The following is a 22631-nucleotide window of genomic DNA, read 5'->3' on the forward strand; positions in this document are numbered from 1 at the left end:
TGCTCATATGATCAACCTCATAGTTGCTAAGGATTGAAGGAGGTTGATGATTCCATTAGCAAAGTCCGCAACCTTGTGAGATATTTGAGAGTTTGCCTCCAAAGGCTTGGCAAGTTAAAGGCAATAGTCAAACAAAATGAGATCCCATGTTCTAATACGTTGTGCTTGGATGTTCCGATTCGATAGATGTGGCGTAGAAGTATCATGAGATCTCATGATGTTGGAAGTGGCGCAGAAGTACCAAAGAGTGTTCGAGCGGGCAGAGGTTGAGGATGGGGGGCTTGAGGTATGCTTTGCTAGAGTAAGTGTGACACCCCGTATTTTAGTATATTTTTATTGAAGGATTTATTATTATTAATTCAAAAATTTATTCTCTTGATTTAAAATTGTTGGATTTTTAGTTGGTTTATTTTTTATGATTTTTAATTTTGTGAAAATTATTTTGAAGTGCTTTCTTATTATTAATTATTGTTATGCTTTTAAATTTCTCTTTATTCTAAATTAATTTACTGTTACATTTAATTATTTTATTTTCATTTTATCACTACATTTAAATTATTTTATTTAACTTACTGTTTTGAAATTATTTTTCGTTGGATCATTTTGTGACCCAAGATGTGAGGATTGGACCTCATTTTTTTCCCTCTCATTTCTTTTTCTCTTTTTCTTTTCCCTTTCTTTTCTTTCTTCCCTTTTTCTTTTTCTTTCCCCTGCTTTTTTCCCCCAGCGCGCGACAGCCCCTTCCCCTTCCCCATGCGTCCGCGTCGCCTCTCCTAGCCTACCGCCGCCCCGCCGCCGTGACACTCACTGCCCCTCCCATCAGCTTCCCCACCGGCCGGTGACACCACCCTACCAATCTCAGCCTCCCTCGCGCTGCCGGTAGCCCCCACGAACCGCCCAAAGCCGCGGCACCTCTTGTGCTCGCGCGCCGCCATCGCGCCACCACCGGCCACCATTTCTTCACCACTTCATCCTCGACCTCCTAGCAACCCCATGTACCCAGCCCCAGCTTCGATCCGTCACCGGTGAAGCACAACTAACCTCAATTCCGATTTGGGTATTTTTGATCTTCAACCACCCTTTGCGCCGCCACCCATGGCCAACCACCACCACCACTAGCTTCACCGAGCTCTCTAAGCCCTACCCTATCAATTTCGGGTCTTGATTTGTCTGCATTCAAAAGTGGGTTTTTGAGACCCACGGCCACAGTGTATTTGGCACTGTTAGGTTGCTGTGTTGCTGTCTCTTGCACCTCTGTGATCCTCCGAAAATTATTAGATAGCACTGTAAGTATTTTTCCAAAGAACTTTCGTGATTTAAATGTATTTTTACACTAACTCATGTAAACTGTTTGGTTTTGCCTGACTGAGTCCGAGGAGTACGGGGGTTGGATGGATTGGTGGATAAAGTTGTTTGTGTGTTTGGGCTGTGTTGTGAATTGTTGGGTGTTGGATATTGTGTTGTTTCATGTACATGGCATATTTGCACGCATGATCATATTTGTAAAAGAAACTGAGTTTTCGTGTAATTGCATTCATGTTCATGTGTATTTTATGAAAACTGGGTTTTCATGTGATAAATAGATTTTGGGTGCGTGTGTATCACGACCCTAAGCCGAGATGGGGCATTATCTCTGTGGAGCTCCTCTGGTCACTCGAGAGCGGAATATATTGAGTGACGTCCCCTGGATTGTCACTGGGCGACAATGGGATCGGACGAGATGGTCTCGTGCCGACTCCGTGGTCCCTCTGCTAGCGGGGAGAATGCTTGGCCACGAACGCGCTGGGCGCGAAACTGGGTATCGCTCGTTGCATAGTAGATGCTTGGCCACGAACGCGCTGGGTGCTGAACTGGGTATCGCTACGAAGCCAGGACGTACGGATGATCCCCAGGGGAGATTATGGTGCATATGGTTAATGGATTAATGGGTTGTTTTATGAGAAAATAGCGTGTGTTGAATAAAAAGATTTTATGTGATTCATTTTCTGGAAAAATGATGTTTTATTGATTTGGGTCATTTTCTGAAAAAATGACGGACTATTATTTTTGGGCCAAACTGAGATTTTGGCGTGTATTGGAAAATATTTATTTTCGGGGAAAATGATGTTTTGAGAATAATGCATATTTCATCATATGCATGCATGTTGGTCGCATTAATGCATTTTTATCTCGTGGTTGTTTGTTTTATACTTAACCTGTGGTACCATTTTGTGGTAATGTAGATTTTGATGCAGTTGAAGATGAGGGTGAGCCTGAGGATTCGGCTCCGACCGATGAGTGATTTGGTATCACTCATTTTATTTGAGACTTGTAAAATATTTATTTTGGATGACTGTATAATTTTTAAACCTTTTTACTGATTGTTTAAATTGTGTCAACAATTCTGGTACTTAGTTGATTTAATTATCCGCTGCTTTATTTTTTGTACACTGTTGCATGTTCATACACTTGGCACTATCGTTGGGATGCATGGCCGTATTGTCATCATCCTGGCGTCTCGATTCTCGTATTTCCTTACATGGGGGTCGGGGGCACCACAGTAAGTAGGAGGAGAAGGGGGTTTAGTGCGCCGGACATAGTTGATTGGGCCAATGTGAGGTATTTTAGTCTATTTTTGGAATTTTTTTATGACACAATTCTGTGTATATTTGAATCCAATTATACGACTGTGAACTTTTACTTCGACGAGCTCTCGAGGCTTCATGACCACTTGCAATAGAGTTGTGCTGACACTATGCGATTGTTATTTTCTATGGTTATGATGATGAAATCCAAATATGATAAATATTGAAAAAATGTTGAGAAGATAAATAGATTCTTATTTGTGGCTGCGATCCTTGACCTCGATATAAGTTGACCATTATAGAATTTTGGATTAGGGATGTCCTCAGGGAAGAGAAGGCTGGAGAGTTTATTAGAGAGCGGAAAAGTGATATTGATGACTTATATAGCCACTACAACAACATCGGTTTGTCTTCAACCATAGGTGGTAGCTTCTCACACCCGACCTGTTCGACATCTTCCTTAGATGGCACACATGCACAATGTTCATCTATTTTGGTCAGGCGGTATCATCAAAAGCATGCATTGAGGAATATTATGCAATGTAGATCTAGGGTTGAGCGTTATTTTATGAAAGATGTCGAAACACCTAGTGAAGCATTTCATTTATTAACTTGGTGGAAGGTTAATTCCACAAAGTTTCCAGTATTTTCCTGAATAGCTCGAGAGGTGTTAGCCATTCCTGCCACTACGATTGCCTCTGAGTCGGCATTTAGCACCAGAGATCATGTGTTGGATGTTTATTGGAGTTCATTGGCACCGACAATCCTGGAGGCCCTCCTTTGCACACATAACTGGTTAAGTGAAATACCCATTGGACTAGATGTCGTTGATGTCGAGAGCTATAAGTTTGAATCGAGTAACTTTATATGCTTTGAATGATTATTTAAACATTTTTAATGCTATAATTATTTAAGTTCTAATTTTTATGATTTTGTAGATCTAGTTGTGAACCCTAACATAATTGTGGATGACTGAGATAGACGTACCGTGGGATGGAGAACCCCATTTATTGTGAGAAATGAAATACCATTAGCAAAAGAACTTTGTCTTTTTTTTTTTTAGTTCAAAATAATGCTTTAGTTCTAATTATTGTTTTTTAATTTCCAAAACAATAATGCAGGATGCTTGGGATTGGAGGCTGAATAGCTGATAGTGATGAAAAATTAAAAATTATTGTCAATTTATAATTACTAATTTGTAGTTTTTTTTTTAATTTTGATACATTATTACATTGTACAATGTAAATTGGTTAAGCACTTTGGTTGTTTAATTAATGTTTGGTTGTGATTGTGCTGGTTGTTTGGGGGCTCCTTTGCATTTTTTATTTATATTGTGTTTGCCATTGTGCATTTACTTCTCTTTAATTTTGTAATGTATGTAATTTAATCATTGTATTTAAATTTTTTAATTGTTTTTACAACATGTTTTGGAAATTGGAAGCCCACTAGGGTGTTGGTATTTTTTTTACAGTATTTCAGAAGCTCAAATATTATAATGGGCCTTGGGCCTTTGGAAGTGGGCCCAAGGATTTGAAATTGGGCATTGGGCCTTCGGAAATGGGCCCAGGAATTCAAAATTGGGCCTTGGCCCAATCACACTCCGATCAGAGTCAAACTCTGACTCCGAGTGGAGTCGGAGTACACGATGGCCTTCGACTCCATTCGGAATCAGAGGTCGAAGGTGGTCACTCTGACTCCGTAAGAGTCAAAGCCCACCCCTCGGCCTAACATGAGGTGGGCCATGAAGCAGTTCTTGACCGAGCACAGAGTTGTATTCGCCTAGGGACACGAGGACATACTCGGGATTGATCACGCCATAATGATCGATAATTAAAATAGGTGTACAATGGATGTGATGGATAAATACTTTAGACTTTGTTTTAAGTGCAACAAATTTTGAGGTCGAATTTTTTTTTATGGGAGGGATGTAACACCCAGGCCCGTAGAAAAGCCCACCCGCTTGTAAAACGACTTCGTTTTGGTGAGTGAGTTTCTCTTCTATTTTTTCTCTCCTTCCCCCAATGGTTTTTCCTTCTCGTGTTTCTCTAGTCCCCGTCGCTGCACTCTCCATTTTACTCTCCCACTCTCCCCAGTCTCACAATTTCTCTCAACCCCCAACAAATTTACTTTAGTTCCCTCTCTCTCTCTCTCTCACCACTCTCTCTTCGATTTTCTCTCTCTGTGTTGTGTCATCTGTTACCCCATAGACTCCATCATCAACCTCTCTCCCACAGCCCTTTTATCACCTAGGTCTAAGCCACTGCACCAATGTGGGATAGCTCCATTGCTATAGCCCTATCGAGCCCATGCCAAAGAGGATCATGGCTTCACACCATAGCGCCTCCAGGTTCTCTCCAGCGAGCACAGGCGCAACAACGTTGTTGCCTCTTTCTTCAGCCATTAAGCCACTGTGGGTTAGCCCTTAGTTTTGAAAATCACACAGCCACAAGCCACCAAGCACGTTCATGCAGCTACATCGTACGTCAACCATGCTGATAACCACCCTACACCAATTAGCCACTGCCTTGAACTACCATGTGGAAGGAACCCTAGGATAGAGGAAGGAACATGCCATGTGCATGGGACACCATGAAAATAGCCTAGGCATGCATAAAGACCTCTATTTTAGGCAAGCCGAAATAGAGCACCCACTGCACCTTTAAACCACCTCGCAAGACGTTGCCTACCACCAAGTCATACCGTCAACTTCATTGCACTCACCGTCGTGTCACAACATGCCTAGCCACCTTGGTCCTTTCACGACGCCCCTGGCCGCCACAAGGAGTAGTCGTCATCTTATCGAGACGCTCTCTCTCTCTCTCTCTCTTCAGAGTTTCTCCACCATGCACGTCAGAAGCGGAGTGCGCCAAAGTGATTTTTGGCTTGAACCACTATCCCCAAGCACGGCGTCGTTCCTCTCTCAGTAACCTCTGCTGCCAACACTTTTTTCCCCTCTCGCTTGCGTTTCTCTCAAATAAAAAAGGGGCTTATATATATATATATATATTTCATTCCATAAACTTATTTTTACAAAGGGTAAGCTTTGAAGTTTAATTACCTTGCTCACCTTAGTGTGTTAGCCGATTTCTTTTATTGGGTTGTTCACAAGGGCTTTTGGTTTTGGGCTAGATGTATATTGGACTTGTGTTTGAGTTGGGTTTTATGTTAAGATATTGTTATGTTAGGCATATATTTTAAATTAGGCTTGGTTTTATATTATTTAAATATATATAAAATTGTTATTATATTATTTCTAATGGGTTAGATTTTTAAGTTAGATTGATTTTAATTGTGGCTGAACACCACTATAATATTTTATAGTAGGCTAGGCTCAAAAGAGAATTTAAGTGTGAATGCCTTAAATAGGCAATGTTCGGGAAGTTACTTTGTGGTTTGGTAGTAACTAGGTTAGAAGAAATAGAACTATAAAAATTGTTGTCGTGGAGTCGTTTAATTGTGTCATTTATTTTAGACGTGTCTGTTTATTTGTGTTAATAGTTTGTATTAATTATGTTTAGGTGACGATCAATTTTGCTTGACACTGTTGTGAGATTTTTCAGAAAAACTGAAGAGTCAGGTAAGCAGGATTCCTATGCTGGACTTTGCATAAGAAGCAATGGACAGAGGTTGATTTGTGAAAATATGGATGTTTGTTTTGAAAAGAAATGTGGAAATAACCTCAGTTATGACTGGTGTAGACGTGAGCAAAACATTTTGGATTATGTTTCTGAACTGTGCAAAAAAAGTGAATATGAAATCTTAAAATTGTGCATGTTATGTGAAGATATTTTGAAGATGTTTTGTTTATGTGAAGATGCTTTGAATATGTTTTAATTATGTGAAGATGATATGAATCTGTACAGTACTCTGTTCTGACATGATGTGGCATCTGAAAAACCTTTGGCATGACGTTATGTTTCTACTCTGTTCTATTGGGGCCCCCGCGGGTAATAATAGTAGTATACGACCCTGGCATGAGTGATACAAGTGGTATACGGCCCTGCCACTAGTGATAATAGTGGTATATGGTCCTGCCATGGGTAATAGTGGTAGTCTCTGTTCTGATAAGTTGCGTTTCAGTTATACTGTGCCAAAGGACTTTTGTTCACGAATGATTTTGGAACTATCGCTTTGTTATTCTGATAATATGTTTTTGGATTTGCATTCTGAAGCTAAAATATTTTGTTTTACATTCTAAACTCTATGAAAAGGCTCATATTTACATACTAGTATATGTTCTCTGCTTATTGAGTCGCTGATAACTCCCCCTTATTTCAACAAAATTGTCAGATGTTTTCAATTTTTTAGTTGAGGATCAAGAATAGGAAGCATGCATGGATAAGACTGTGGGAGCATAGCAGATTAAGTATAAGGAGGGTACCTTGATTAATGTAGAGTTTATTCAGTTATTTTGTTTTGCTCTGTTATCTTGGTTTTGGATGGTTGACGTTTATTTTGAGATTTTGTAGTATTCTTAGTTAATTATTTTTAAGTAGTTAGTTTAAAATTAAGGAGATCTATGTGTAATCAAGAAATTTGAGTTTATATTTATACTGTGAGATATGATTTTAGGTGATAGTTAGTAAATCTCCTACTCATCCGGGACCGGGGCGTTACATGCATGCATGAAGCTGTCCTCCTAACGTGTGTAGTTATTGTAATTGCCCTTGATTGTAGCATACCACGTGTGTATAAGAAAGTCAGTGTACATGTAATTGTATGCAAGAAATCAATATAGAATATTTGATACTCTTTTAACGTTGTATCCCTCATTCTCACACAACACACTTGCTTAAACCACCATGAACCCATCACCACGAACAGTCCAATGCAACCGAAAGAGCGTCACCCAAGCAACCACCGCATGTGAAAATAGCCCCTGTTTTAGCAATCCAAAAACAGAGCATCCTAAACTTTTAAATCCTATGCCAGAAACTCCACCCAACCACTGTCATCCCTCCTCCGAGATGCACTATGGTTGTAACCATTGTCAGAGCCAGCAAGCCTTTACACCATAATTTGGTGTTGCACCACGCGTAAAAGCAACACCACATCTTCCCTGCTGCCGTTGCCACATACAACCACCAGTGTGACCACCACGTCCACCTCAGTTCCCCTCTCTCTCTCTCTCTCTCTCTCTCTCTCTCTCTCTCTCTCTAATGTAGTTTATGGCTAGTAGGTAACAGGCTAAGCCTGTGATTAATGTGAACATGCACATGTTACGAGCTTATGTTAGGGAATTTTGATTTGCATCTAGGATTACTATTTTTAAGCATACCAAAGTCCCGGGTCACATGAATTCGCACGAATGGTCAAAGGTTGATGGTATTTTACAATCAAATCAAAAGAAAATAGATGTCTAGAACTGGAAATATTTTTAGGGTTATGATGATTTTAGGCTTTATGAAATATAGATTATTATAGTATTTCGAGTTTCAATTACAAAGTTCGTGTGTAATTAGAGATTTACGTACAATTAGAAATTTACATAAGTCACCTAATTTATAGGTGTCGATTGATATAACTTGGCATTGCGGCAAGAAAATTTGGAGAATGTTAAAAAGTTCAATTAAGCGGTGTTCCTGTATATATGCTAGACTTTGGCAAAAACTTACTAAGATTGATTTTATGAAAAATTACATATTTTATTATGAAAACAATCTCGGTTATTTTTTGCAATAATCTCTGTAACTGAACATGAAAATATGACATTTTATCATAACTGGTGTAGACAAACAATTTGTTTTGAGCGCAATCACTTTGATGACAAAGTTATTTATGCTCTACTTGTCAATCTGCAGAATGCCTAACCCGACCATAGGGGTAAACATGCCCTTTGTTTTGAGTGCAATCACTTTGATGACAAGTTGTATGTTCTGCTTGGCTATCTGTAGAATGCACAACTTTGCACAGGGGCAAACATGGCCCCCTGTTTTGAGATTTATGTTCTGCTTCACTAATCACTTTGGTCTCTGTTTCTATTTCTATTTCTGATAACATTTCAGTTATGCTTATGCCGAAAGTCTATTGTATATATTATTAATTATAACGAAATGCTTTTGAAAATACCTCTGCCATATTTTGTTTAGAATTGTCTTTATATGCATTAACTCATGTTTACACATTAGTATATGTTTGTTATTTACTTAGTCGATGGATGTAATACCCAAGTCCTATTAGGAAAAAAATTATGTTATTCATTTATTTAAATTAAATTCTTTTCTTTGTATTTTAAATATAAGGGTCTTCATTAATATGATTTTAACATATGTATATTTTCTATGTTTAAATAAGACTTAGGAAAAAAAAGAAGAGGAAGGGTATATTTGTACTTTTGGTGTTATTGATCTACCCTTTAGTATTATTATTTTGTGTACTAGTAAGTTTAATCCATTTTAATCCCATCAATTGATCTGGTAGGTAGGGAAATATCTTCCCATTGCATTGCATCTCAGCCGTCCACCTCATCTTCACTTAGTCTTCACCGAAGCCCCTTGCCTTGGACGTAGATCAATTGTTTTCAGTTTCATTCGTGCGTCTCTACCTTGGTCTCCTCTCCTGCTCGTCTTTTCACTTCCACCCTTGGAAGTGAAGAGACGAGAAAGAGAGGAGGTCGGTCTGTAAAAAGTCCACCAATCATGGAGTTTTACCGAGCTGCAATTTTTCCATTAACTTTTGCTTTATTTAGTCAAGTGACTGGGCTTGTATCCTGTGTAGGCCGGTCTGTACAATTAGTTTACAATAAATAAAATAATTTTGTGTATCTGGCTGTGTGGTTTCCTCCTTTGTTGTCTTTCTCTTTTGCTTCCATAGAGAATGGGCTTGTGTCGTTTTTTTCATCATTGTACGAAACTCGGCAAGTCATTTAGACTGCGTTGAGAATAACTGTTAGCATGTCATGGTTCTTGTGCTTTATACTTCGTGGATTGGCCCTTATAGGTTGGTAGAGCCTGAGGGCCCTACTCCCTCACCAACGCATCATTTTTGCATCATTCCATGAAGCTCGATAAGTCATTTAGACTGCGTAGAGAATAGCTGTTAGCAGGTCAGAGCTCATGGCTCGGCTCTTGTGCTTTATACTTCGTGGATTGACCCTTATAGATTGGCAGAGCCCGAGGGCCTTGCTCCCTCACCAATGTATCGTTTTCACATCCTTGCACAAAGCTCAGCAAGTCATTTAGACTGCGTTATGAATAACTGTTAGCATGTCAGAGCTCATGGCTTTGTTCCTGTGCTTTATACTTCGTGGATTGGCCCTTATAGGTTGGCAAAGCCCGAGGGCCCTGCTCCCTTACCAACGTATTGTCTTTGCATCCTTGCACGAAGCTCGGTAAGTCATTTAGACTACATTGAGAATGGCTATTAGCAGGTCAGAGCTCATGTCTTGGTTCCTGTGCTTTATACTTCATGGATTGGCCCTTATAGGTTGGCAGAGCCTGAGGGCCCTGCTCCCTCACCAACGCATCATTTTCACATCCTTGCATGAAACTCGACAAGTCATTTAGACTGCGTTGAGAATAGCTGTTAGCAGATCAGAGCTCATGGCCCGGTTCCTGTGCTTTATACTTCGTGGATTGGCCCTTATAGGTTGGCAGAGCCCGAGGGCCCTGCTCTCTCACCAACGCATCGTTTTCGCATGCTTGCATGAAGCTCAGCAAGTCATTTAGACTGCGTTGAGCATAGCTGTTAGCAGGTCAGAGGTCATGGCTCGGTTCCTGTGATTTATATTTCATGGATTGGCCTTTATAGGTTGGCGGAGCCCGAGGGCCATGCTCCCTCACCAATGCATCGTTTTCGCATCTTTGCATGAAGTTCGACAAGTCATTTAGACTGCATTGAGAATAGCTATTAGCAGGTCAGAGCTCATGGCTCGATTCCTATGCTTTATACTTCTTGGATTGGCCCTTATAGGTTGGCAGAGCCCGAGGGCCCTACTCCCTCACCAACGCATCATTTTTGCATCCTTGCACGAAACTCGACAAGGTATTTTGATTGCATAGAGAATAGCTGTTAGCAGGTTAGAGCTCATGGCTCAGTTCCTGTGCCTTATACTACCTGGATTGGCCCTTATAAGTTGGCAGAGCCTGAGGGCCCTGCTCCCTCACCAACGCATCATTTTCGCATCCTTGCACGAAACTCAGCAAGTCATTTAGACTACATTGAGAATAGCTGTTAGCAGGTCAGAGCTCGTGGCTCGGTTCATGTGCTTTATGTTTCATGGATTGGCCCTTATAGGTTCGCAGAGCCCGAGGGCCCTACTCCATCACCAACGCATCGTTTTCGCATCCTTGCACGAAACTCGACAAGTCATTTAGATTGCGTTGAGAATAGCTGTTAGTAGGTCAGAGCTCATGTCTTGATTCTTGTGCTTTATACTTCGTGGATTGACCCTTATAGGTTGGTAGAGCCCGAGGGCCCTGCTTCCTAACCAATGCATCGTTTTTGCATCCTTGCACGAAACTCGGCAAGTCATTTAGACTGTGTTGAGAATAGCTGCTAGTAGATCAGAGCTCATGGCTCAGTTCCTGTGCTTTATACTTCGTGGCTGATCTAAAGACTGGGCTTATTTGATTTAAGTTGTTTGCAAGAGACACAATAATGCAACTTTTGAAATTAGTCCATGAAATTTAACTAATCACAATCTTTCATTGTTTGAGCCCGGCTCAAATTTTTCATACAAAATACTTCCTTAGGTGCTCGGTGTTCTATGGGTATGGCAACTCGTGTTCTTCGTGGTTCTTAAGTCGATAAGAACCAGGTCTTCCGGTCACCGCTACCAAATATGGCCCTTCCCATTTGGGTCCTAGTTTGCCTTCATCCTGTGTAGTAAGTCCTGTTTGCTTCAAAACTATGTCTCCCACTTTGAAGTTGCGGGGTCGAATCCGTTTGTTAAAATATTGTTCAACTCTCCGTTTGTTGGCTGCTCCTCGGCTTACTGCTTCCTCCTGCCTTTCCTCCAAGAAGTCCAAGTTTTCTCTCAATCTCTCGTTGTTGCGATCTGGATCGAAATGTTGTACTCGATAAGTGGGCATCACTACTTTTGTTGGTATCATGGCTTCAGTTCCATAGATGAGGGTGAAGGGAGTCTCCCTTGTAGGGGTTGTTATTGACGTTCGGTATGCCCACAATGTGCTGGGAAGTTTTTCAGCCCATTCCCCCTTCTGGCTTCCCAGCTTCTTCTTCAGGATGTTGGGTAACGTTTTGTTGGTTGCTTCTACTTGCCCGTTGGCTTGGGGATGTCCTGGTGATGAGTACTTAGTCTTGATTCTGAGCTTCAAGCACCACTCTCGATAATGGGAGCAATCGAACTATCTCCCATTTTCTAAAACGAAGCTTTGGGGGATCCCGAAGCAGAAGACTACAGATTTTCAGAGAAAATTTGTAATTGCCCGAGCCGAAATCGTTGCTAGAGCTTCCGCTTCCACCCATTTTGTGAAATAGTCGACTGTTACCACGACAAACTTTACTCCTCCATTGCCCGCTAGGAGAGGGTCAATAAGGTCCAATCCCCATTGCACGAAGGGCCATGGGGAGGTGACAGAAGTGAGTTTTTCTACGGGCAATGAGGAATATGAGCGTTTTCCTAGCACTTGAGACACTTTCTGGCAAACTAGTCAGCATCTCTGTGAGAGTTAGGCCAATAATACCCTACTCGAGTAGTTCTCACCACTAGTACCCTTCCACTAGTGTGATTCCCACAAACTCCTTCATGTATCTCTGCTAGTACGTACTGAGCTTGTTCAGAAGAGATATATCTTAATAGAGGTTTGGCGTAGCCTCTCTTGTATAGGACTCCTTCTACCAAAGTGAACCTAGCCGCTCGGTTCCTAATTTTCCGAGCCTCCTCCCATTCATCTAGAAGGACTCCCTCTTGAATAAATTTTAGAATGTCAGTGGCCCATTCTGGGGGCTATATGATCTCGATAGTGGACACTCGAAGCCCCACTGCTGCCACATCAATAGTCTGAATTACAACATGATCCGGGGGTGGCACTTCTTCTTGACCTGATGCAACCTTTGCTAGTTGATTTGCTTCCTGGTTTTCCCCTCTCGGGATTTGATGGATGGAAGAGTATTGGAAGGGATCATGCTCTTCACCTACCCGTTAGAGATACCTTTTCAAAATTTCTCATTTCGTAAGGAATTGTGCGGTTACTTGCCCCACCACTATCTGAGAATCAGCCTTTACTTCAACTTCAGTAGCCCCCAACGATCTAGCAATGGTTAGACCTAACAAAAGTGCTTCATACTCAGATTCATTATTGGTGACCTTGAATCCGAGCTTGAGTGCCTAGTCAAGCTTCTCTTCTGAGTCTGTTATTATATGTACACCCACTCCTCCCTCGGTCCGGTAGGATGAACGGTTGACTTAGACCTGCCACGGCTTGCCCTGGGGCATAATGATCATCTCCTCTGGAAAGTTCGAGAATTTAGCTACAAAATCTGCCAACACCTGGCCCTTAATGGCGATGCGTGGAAGGTACTCGATCTCAAACTCACCTAGCTCGATTGCCCAGTTAGTCATTCGACCAAATGTATTAGGTTTTTATAATATTTTTTCTCAAGGGAACATTAGTTTGGACTTTAATTGGGTGAGCTTGAAATAAGGCCTTAACCTCCTGGTAGTGATCACTAATGCGGATGCTAGCATTTCCGTTCGGGGGTATTTGGCCTCTGCACCCCAAAAGGCTCTGCTTACATAATAAACCAGACATTGGATTTCTTCTTCTACTCGAGTCAATACGGCGGATACCACATTGGGTGATACAACCAGGTAGGCAGTCAAGTCTTCTCCTGGCATGGTTTGATTGAGCAAAGGTGGATGCGCCAAGTATTCCTTTAGCTCGCTGAAGGCCCTTTCTGCACTCTTCATCCCATTCTTGTGCTTTTCATAGGACCTTGAAGAAAGGGAGGCATCGGTCGGTCGACTTCATGATGAAGTGGCCCAGGGCGGCTACCCTCCCTGCCAGTCTTTGAACCTCGTTGATTGTTCGGGGTGGAGGCATATCCACAATTGCTTTAACTTTTTTGGGATTAGCCTCGATTCCTCGCTCAGAGACCATGAATCCCAAGAACTTTCCTAACTTAACTCCAAAAACACACTTTTGCAGGTTGAGCTTCATTTTGTATTTTCTAAGTACTCCAAAAACTTCCCAAGATCATCAAGATGCTATTAGGATTTCTTACTCTTAACTAGAAGATCATCTACATAGACTTCCATGTTTCTCCCGATTTGGTTTTTGAACATTCGGTTGACCATACATTGATATGTTGCTTTTGCATTCTTGAGGCCGAATGTCATTGCTCTGTAGCAGTAAAGTCCTCGATCTGTGATAAATGCCATCTTTTCCTCATTGTCGGGGCCCATCTTGATCTGATTGTAGCTAGAGTATGCGTCCATTAAGATGATTAAGGTGTGCCCGGCCATTAAGTCCATTATCAAGTCTATCCTCGGGAGGGGAAAACTATCTTTAGGACATGCTTTGTTTAAGTTAGTGAATTCGACACACATTCTCCATTTCCCACTTGCCTTCTTAACCAGTATGACGTTGGAGAGCCATTCGGGATAGTGAACTTCCCGAATGAACCCCGCAACTATAAGGCGATCCACTTCTTCAACAATGGCCACATATTTGTTTGCACTGAAACTGCGACACTTTTACTTGACTCTTTTTGCTTTCGGATTTACACTGAGGCAGTGCTCTATTACCGATTCGTCGATACTAGGCATTTCTTCATGGCACTAGGCGAAGACATCACGATGTTCGACAAGTAGCTACTTCATAGACTGGCTCAACTCGGTGGACAATTTAGATCCCATTCACACAGTCCGTTCTAGTTTTTCAGGATCCATTGGTATCAAAACTAACGGCTCGTTAGGTTTCACTTGCCTCAGTGCCTCTTCGTCCCTTACTTCTCAGTCTAGTTCTGTCAGAGCTGGAGGTGGAGGCATGGCTGCTTCGCTAGGTTCCGCCCGCCTTAGTGCCTTTTCGTCCCTTACTTCTTGGTCTAGTTCTGTCAAAGCTAGAGGTGGAGGCATGGCTGCTTCATTAGGTTCTGCCTGCCTCAGTCCTCTTCGTCCCTTACTTCTTGGTCTAGTTTTGTCAGAGCCAGACGTGGAGGCATGGCCACTTCCCCGTGGTCTTGCCTAAGACTTTGTACAGCTATCGCCTTTGACTTCATTTCCCAGGTGTAATAGTCTCTTGTGGTCTGCTGTTCGCCACACATTTCCACTACTGCAGCTGAGGTCGGGAATTTTACCTTCAAATGATACGTGGAGGTTATAGCCTTCATCCGATTCAAGGATGGACGTCCAAGGATCACATTGTATGAAAATGAGGCCTTCACCACTAAGAAGTCTACCATGAGAGATGTTGTTTTGGGGGCTATTCTCACCAACACAAATAGAGCGATTGCTCCAATTGGCTGAATGGTGTCCCCTATGAAGCCTTTAAGGGGCGTAGGTGCTGGTTGCAACCAGTCGGGAATGATTCCCATTTTAATGAATGCCTCCCAGAAGAGGATGTCGGCGGAGCTGCCGTTGTCGATAAATACTCTTTTGGTTCGATAGTTAGCAATTTGTGCTGTTATTACCAGCGCATTGTCATGGGGGTGTGACAAACCTTCTCCATCTTCTTCGTTGAAAGTTATGAGATATTCTCTGGTCTGATCCTTGTTGTTATGGGATGGTCTGTGGGCGGAGAATACTTCTTCATACCTGGCCCTCCTTACATGGGCCTTTCATGCCAAGGAAGTCATTCCCTCAGCATATCCTCCAACTATGGTGCTGATTTCGCCTATGGGAGGTTCTTATCTTCACGAGTCTCTTTGACGTGGGTTCTCTCCGTGGGGGTTCGCTGTTCTTCTTCTGTCAGGGCTCCTATTACTCCTCCGAGCAGGGTTCTGGTCTTTGCAGGTTGGGCTGTAACTCCTGTGAATTGGACCCTGATTCCTCCGAACGGGGCTTCGGTCCTAGTTTCTCCAAAAGTAGGGACAATAGTCTCGTCATGACTCATCCCTCTCATCTTCATATTGGTCAGCATGAATTTCTAGGTCGTCAAACCTTCTCCTCCTCGTATAGCAATCTTGCGTGTTATGTCCACTACTCCTATGGAAGAAACAATATTTGGGGTGCGACAAACTTCATCTTTGCTCTCCTCGAGGATTCAGGTCCTCCTCAGCCTTAACCATTAGGTTAGAATGTATACAAGGGCCGGGTTTTCCTTTGCCCTTAGTTTCATAAACCCTTTTCTTGTAGACCCCTTGGTTTGACCCTTGATGCCGGTCTGCTGTCTTCTTGTCTACCCTCTCTAAGTCACTCTTTCTGGGGGTAGTTAACTCTCGGAGCATATCTTCTCCGTTTATGTAACCGTCAGCATGGTCCATAAACTCCCTTAGGGTTACAAGCTAGATCCCTCCTAACAGTGTGGCCAAAGTGATCTTTTCATCTTGGTCGTCCGTCGTCATTCGTTCCTTGTTAAATCAAGAGAGGTATGACTTGAGGCTCTCGTCATCCCTTTGCTTAACAGTCAATAGATAGGCCGCTGGCCTCCTCCTCCTCGTTCGGCTGGCCATGAACTGCATTAAGAATAGACATGCCAGTTCGTTAAAACTATCCCCGGTTCCAGGCCGCAGGGAACCGAACCACACTCGCGCTGCTCCCTTAAAAGTGAAGGGGAAAGCCCAGCATGCTATTTCACTGGAGAAGCCGTGGAGAGTCATGTGGGTCTTGAAGGTCTCCAGGTGGTCTAACGGGTCCTTTGACCCATCGTATGCTTCCATCTGAGGAACTTTAAATTTTGGAGGCATAGGTACCGCCAAAATTCCAGTACTATATGACAGTTCAGCATTGGTGAGTAGTTGGTCTACCGTGGAAGGTTGGCCTATTTGCTTCACTACTTCCATCTGGTTTTGCATATTGACCCTATGTCGTTCTTCATATGCGACAGTTGCATTAGGATGAGGATGGACCCTAGAGTGATGACTTTGTCGGGCTGCCTCAGGTTCTTCATTATTCCTTCGTAAGGCAATGTTCTCTTGTCAGAGGGTCTCCATGAGTTTTTGTATTGCTTCATTTTGTTCATTGAATCTTGCTTCCATTGCTTTAGACTGCACAGTTTCATGCTGTGAACGCTGAGAGCGGCTTGTTGTCGGCATACGAAGGACACATTAGTTATGGGACAACAGAGATCCTACAGATAGCACCACTGTTGATGTCGTGTTTCGCATGCTTGAGCAACTTCACGCTAGCAGTATTCAAGTGATCACCTGCACAGTAACTATGGGGGACCTCGGGGTCCGTTGATCCTTCAATGCGTAAGTCAGTGATGATGAAGGAGATAATAAACAATAATGAAGACGAGAGTGTAAGGTGATAGTGATTGATTACCTTGTCTACTGCTGGTATTGTCTTATTTATAGTTACCGACCAGGTCTCCACGATAGTGGGGTGTTGCATAGCAGGGGATAATATGCTTGTGGTGTTGATTTGCTGAGTTGCTCCTGTGTTGTCACCTCGTTGAGCTATGAAGTGCTTAAGGTTGTTGTGCATTGCTCGGGCCTAGGGTCGCATTAAATACGGAACGCCTTCTGTCCCGGGTCCCTTCCATCTCATTAATGTTGGGTGTGATCCACCGTAAATCCTCTCATCGGGTGATGAGTGCTATGCTCCTTCCTTCTCAAGCCTTGCCTACGTCCTGGGTTTCCTGTCCTGTTAGCATGATCCGACCCGAGTCTCCTGCCCGAGCCCTGATCCAAATGTTATTGTCTGACCCAGTCCATGTGATGTGGCTGGGCCTTGTCTCCGTCCCGATCCACCGATCCAACCCAGATCTCATATTTGGGTTGTAACCTAGGCCTCACCTTTAGCCCAATATAAGGGATTTTCTCTCTTCATAGTGGAACCCTAGCCTAAATCTCCTCAAGGAGAGGGATAAACACAGGTAAGCTTCTGATTTTTGGTTCCCATTCTTGAAAAATCTGGTTATACACAAAATGGCAACCTAGGGTTTCTCTGAAAATTCTGTTTGAGTTTCTAGTCGAGAGTCCTCCTCCATTCCTTTGGATCACACACTTCCATTTCTTTGTTTTGATGCTTAAATTCGCACCTTGGGAAGAAGAACAAGTCAGGTAACACTCCTAGTTCCCAAAATTTTTTATGGTTGGATTGATGCTAAGTAAACCGTGGCATGGTAATTGGTTTTCTGCATTTTCTACTACTAGCCGATTGTGTGTAGTTCTAAATTCGATTTCTCACTTATTTTCCTCTAATACTTTTTTAGTTGGGTGTGTAACCGAGTAGAGAAAAGGTAGATAGAGTCAAAACTCATGCAATCATAGCTTGCGGAGGTGAGATGGAATTTTCTGCCCAGTTTTCATTTCAGTTATGTAGCTTTGGGAAAAAATTTTGTTATGACCATTCCTTGCCTTTTCTTCAGTATAAATCATGTTTTGACTATGTTTAAGCCTTTATTTAAACTTGTTAAACTAGGAAGAGAAGATTTGACAAAGACAACGAGTTAATTAGACATAAAGGAAAAGTGAGACATAAAGTTATTAATACATAAAGCATGGGACAAAGACTTGAAGAAGGAGAGGCGGCAACAGAAAGAGGGGTTTTGGATTTGCTTCTATTGGACTGGGATGGAGTTCGGAAGAAAAGGGAATCAGAGAGCTCCAAGATGATTCTTCATATATATAGAAAACTCCATGAGAGTAATTATATCATACATATTTAAAAAGAAACTGTTTCAATAATTTATTTGCTAGCATCTAATTGGGAGGCCAAGGATTTCTTTCTCAAATTAAGTAAATAATATTAATTAATCAGGCATAAGATGTGAAAATTCTGCCCACATCGGCTAACCTCTAGCTTGTGAGAATTTTTTAGCTTCTAGATATTTGTATGTAATTTAGCAACACTAAGAATTTTAAAGTTGAAACTTCATGCACGTAATTATATATGCCAACCATTCATCAACTCTTAGCAATAGGAACGGGATGAATAAACAACGCTTGCACGCGGTCCTTAGTCTCACTGTCACCAATGCCCTGATCATCTCCATGCTGGTACATGAACTGGGACACCCTTGCAATGTTCATTGTGATCTCATTAAATGTTTAGAGAATGGAGAACTTGCAATGCATTCTCCATTAATCGTCTTCCACGTTGCATTAATCAAGAACCTCATGTATTGACGAGCCTCTTCCTCACTAGCACCGGTATCATTTATGTAGCATTGTATTGATTTAGGATTATCCCCCCTCTTTAACTCGTCCTAGGTTACAAAACACATAAAAAAAAACATGTTATCCTATGTTCATGTGAAGAAATCCAAAATATTTTTTTATAAAATAATTTGGATAGTGTGTTTTACTAATCGTAGATGTTTCGAGATCATCTGCAAGTCGCACAATGAATGATGGCAAGCGAATTATATCAGGTTACTCTTCCAATGAATCCAAGGCTTCCTCTATTAAGGGATTTGTGATGAAAAAATAACAATGCACCAGTATATTTGGTATTGTTACTGTGATCCATGCACATTCAAGGTATTCTTGAAGGCTTGGTGTATATCGATTGTAAAACCAATTTGCCTCCAACAAATAAGATCTACATATATCTGCCTACTAAAAGATTTATGGTGGATCAATGAATTAGAAGAGTTATAATAGAAAGAAAGAGAAATGATACTTGTAGTTGTGAGTGCACAAGTGTCGTGTAATCACATTGAAAAAAGTTAATAAATACGGGATCCACATGAGAAAAACTTAATTTTTTAATAGTGTACCCCACTCTTTTTCAAAGCAACTGTACGGTGCTTGCACACTCAAAGACTGTATGTTGCTTTACTCTAATAGAAAATAAGTTCTAGGGTAAATAGTGAAAAGTCCAGATCCTACCCCCTTTTTCATGTACGAAATGATGTTGCATCTCTTTTCCTTGAGAAAGTCAAAAGCCATTTCATTAATTGTGTTGTAGACTCAAAAGAAACAAATCTACAGATAATAAGGAAGTTTTTCCATTCCATTGACGCCCCATCTAGATCACACGAAAAAATTTACATACAAGTATTTGCGTCAAAGATAAGCAGCCATATTTGAAGTATTGATTGGAGGTGTGCTGCCATTAACACAAACCTCTCAATAACATTTGTAAAGAGCTAAAGTTCGTCTAAAGTGCCATAGACATCATCTATTGTTGTCAACAATGCACCGAGCTTTGCTAACATTCTCCTCTCATATCCAAATTGAGGTTGAATTATTGCTCCTGTTGCCCATAGGAAATTCTCCACAACCCTATCCCGTGCAAAGCTCAAATCTCCAAGACTAGTGCTCCCCCACCACCTTTTGTAGGAGACAAGGAAATAATATCAATTTTAGAACTAGAGCATATATTGTAGATTCTTCCCCGTGTAATCTAATATAATATCAAGTAAGGGGATGTTTGGTAAACATGTGAATTCTCAAAACTGCACAAAATTTCATTCACAAACACTTTTCAATTTCAAAATAAGGATAAATATGTCTTTTTACCTTGACACTTCTTTTAGATCTTCTTGGTGGACTGATTGTACCATATTAAAATCCAATTCTACAAGCTCAAGCACGGTAGGGTTCATATCTTTTCTATTCTTATATGCGCATCAATGAACCACCTCTCATCCAACCTTATCACTCTCCAATGTAGGGGAGGCTCTAGGGCATGACTATCCATCATACAAAGATATTGATCTATGCTTTGATCCACATACTTTTTAAGATGTTTGGTTGCAAAATCTCTTGTTTCCTCCAAGATGCTTTCACCATTTCTCAAGTGGAATGAGGCTTCATACAAAGCTCGCATTCCTTCAATATTGATGCAAAGTCATTCTTTGAAATTCCCCTATTCATCGAAGAAACTTTTGAAAGTCTCTGAAACAACAAAGCGCACCAATTGTTAAAAATAAATGAGGGGTTATGAATCCAATGTTTATTTATTTTTGTCAAAGCATTACTATTATGTTGTTTACCTTGAGGTACATCATATCCGTGTTGTCTCAGTAGTCTAAACTCAACAGCTGTAGCATACAAACTCTTCTTCTTGCAAACATCACCACTATGATGAGTATTATGTTTATTCTCCAATATCCTCCTTATTTCATCCTCAAAGTGGTAAGATACTCCAAGTCTTTGCAAGATGTCAATCAGCTCGAGTTGCTTTATAGGATCCACCACTTTGTGAAACATCATTGTTACTTCTCCCTTCAACTTACTCATCTTTCAGGTGAATGCCTCCCCCTGTAAATTAAACTAGATTTTGGATAATCTAACAACGATTATAAAAACTACTTGGACAAATATTAAGAAAATAGAAATTGCACACTTTATCATGTATTCGCTTCTTAATGATTGGATGTAATCATAATTGCAAATGGTAGGATGGTAATTTGCTGATCTTCGGACAATAGTGGAATCAATAGTACTTGAGTTTTCTTGGGGGGCCATGCCTTTGTAAAGGATGGGGTACATAGCCACCGTTCCCTCTTGTTAAAGTTGAGACGCTTTTTTTAGGTGGGAACAATGTAGAGGGTTTGCAATTTCGGATTGAATCAAGAATGCTAAGACACATTGTGTAAGGCATTAGTGAAGCTTTGCTTTTCTGATTAAATGGATTGTTGTGGAACATTATACACTTTAGCCTTCAAGCATATGACCCTTTTATATTGACCCTTGGGGTGGCTATATATCATCTGTTTGTTAGTTATCTCTTTAGGGGTTGATTAAAGAGCTTTAGGGTGTTCACTTTATTATTTGACATCAATATCTAGAAGCAAATCAGGTCGCGGATTTTTTGGCTCGGCATGGTGAAACAGGTTAGACATGTAGATATGAGGAGGGTGGGTTACTCCCCTGCCATGTCAGGGGTATCCTTTGTACTGATAAACTTTGCCTTCCCAGCATTAGAGCTTAATTGGTGTCGCTGATTTACTAGGTCTGTTTAGTGGTTCTGGGTCTTATTTGTTTGGTTTCTTTAGATATAGTTGGTTTGGTTGGATTTGTAACTAAGGTTTTTCTTCGCCATAAGTGAAGGTTTTGAATAAAATTGGAGAATGGTCACTTGTAGACAGATGGCCCTGACTCTTTCAAATATATATATATATATATATATATATATATATTTATATCATCTGTTTGTGACGTTGTCAAGGGCACACTCATGTACGAATTTCAAAGAATATCGTGGTCAAGCAGTCAAGGGCGGCTATGAGCTGCTACTATATATTGTATGTTTATACATAGGTAGAAAAAATAAATCTTTTAGAGTATTTAAAAGCCCGTACTGTGTTCTTAAAAAAAACAAAAAAAAAGCATGTACTGTGTATTATAACTATACCAAATAAAATTATATTAATTGAAAAATAATAGTTACAGTAGTAGCAAGTGTGCAAGCGCCACATATTCATTTTGAAAAAGTAAATAAATATAAGATCTACATGAAAAAAAATTAAATTTGTAATAATAGACTCTACTTTTTTTTAAAATGACTATACTGCACTTGTACATTTTATGATTATATATAGTATTACTCTTTATATAAAAATTTTCAATTAAAAATGACGTTCTACATTATAAATGACGAAGTCAAGTCATTTCCAATAAGCTGGGCCATGCTCGGACCAACTTTTCTCTGGGCTGTTGTTATCATCAAGTGCCTCTCCGATTGTCTTTGCGAACTTTCAACGAATTTTCCATCACTCTTTGAAAATTGCTCACCTCTCACAATTGGACTCTAGCATGAATAAGGTCCAATTAAAAATGACGTTTTAAATTATAAATGAGGAAGTCATGTGATCTCCAATAAGCTGGCCCATGCTCGGACCAACTTTTCTCTGGGCTGTTGTCTGCCCTTTTACATCATCATGTGCCTCTCCGGTTGTCTATGCGAACTTTCAACAAATTTTCCATCACTCTTTGAAAATTGCTCACCTCTCTCAATTGGACTCTATTGAGTGGTTTATTATTCAGGTCCCTTTGATAAACTGTTGGTTTATTATTAAAAAAAAGAAAAAAAAGAAAAAAAGTAGG

The sequence above is a fragment of the Juglans microcarpa x Juglans regia genome, chromosome 3D, assembly GCF_004785595.1.
Source record: "Juglans microcarpa x Juglans regia isolate MS1-56 chromosome 3D, Jm3101_v1.0, whole genome shotgun sequence".
Taxonomy (NCBI): domain Eukaryota; kingdom Viridiplantae; phylum Streptophyta; class Magnoliopsida; order Fagales; family Juglandaceae; genus Juglans; species Juglans microcarpa x Juglans regia.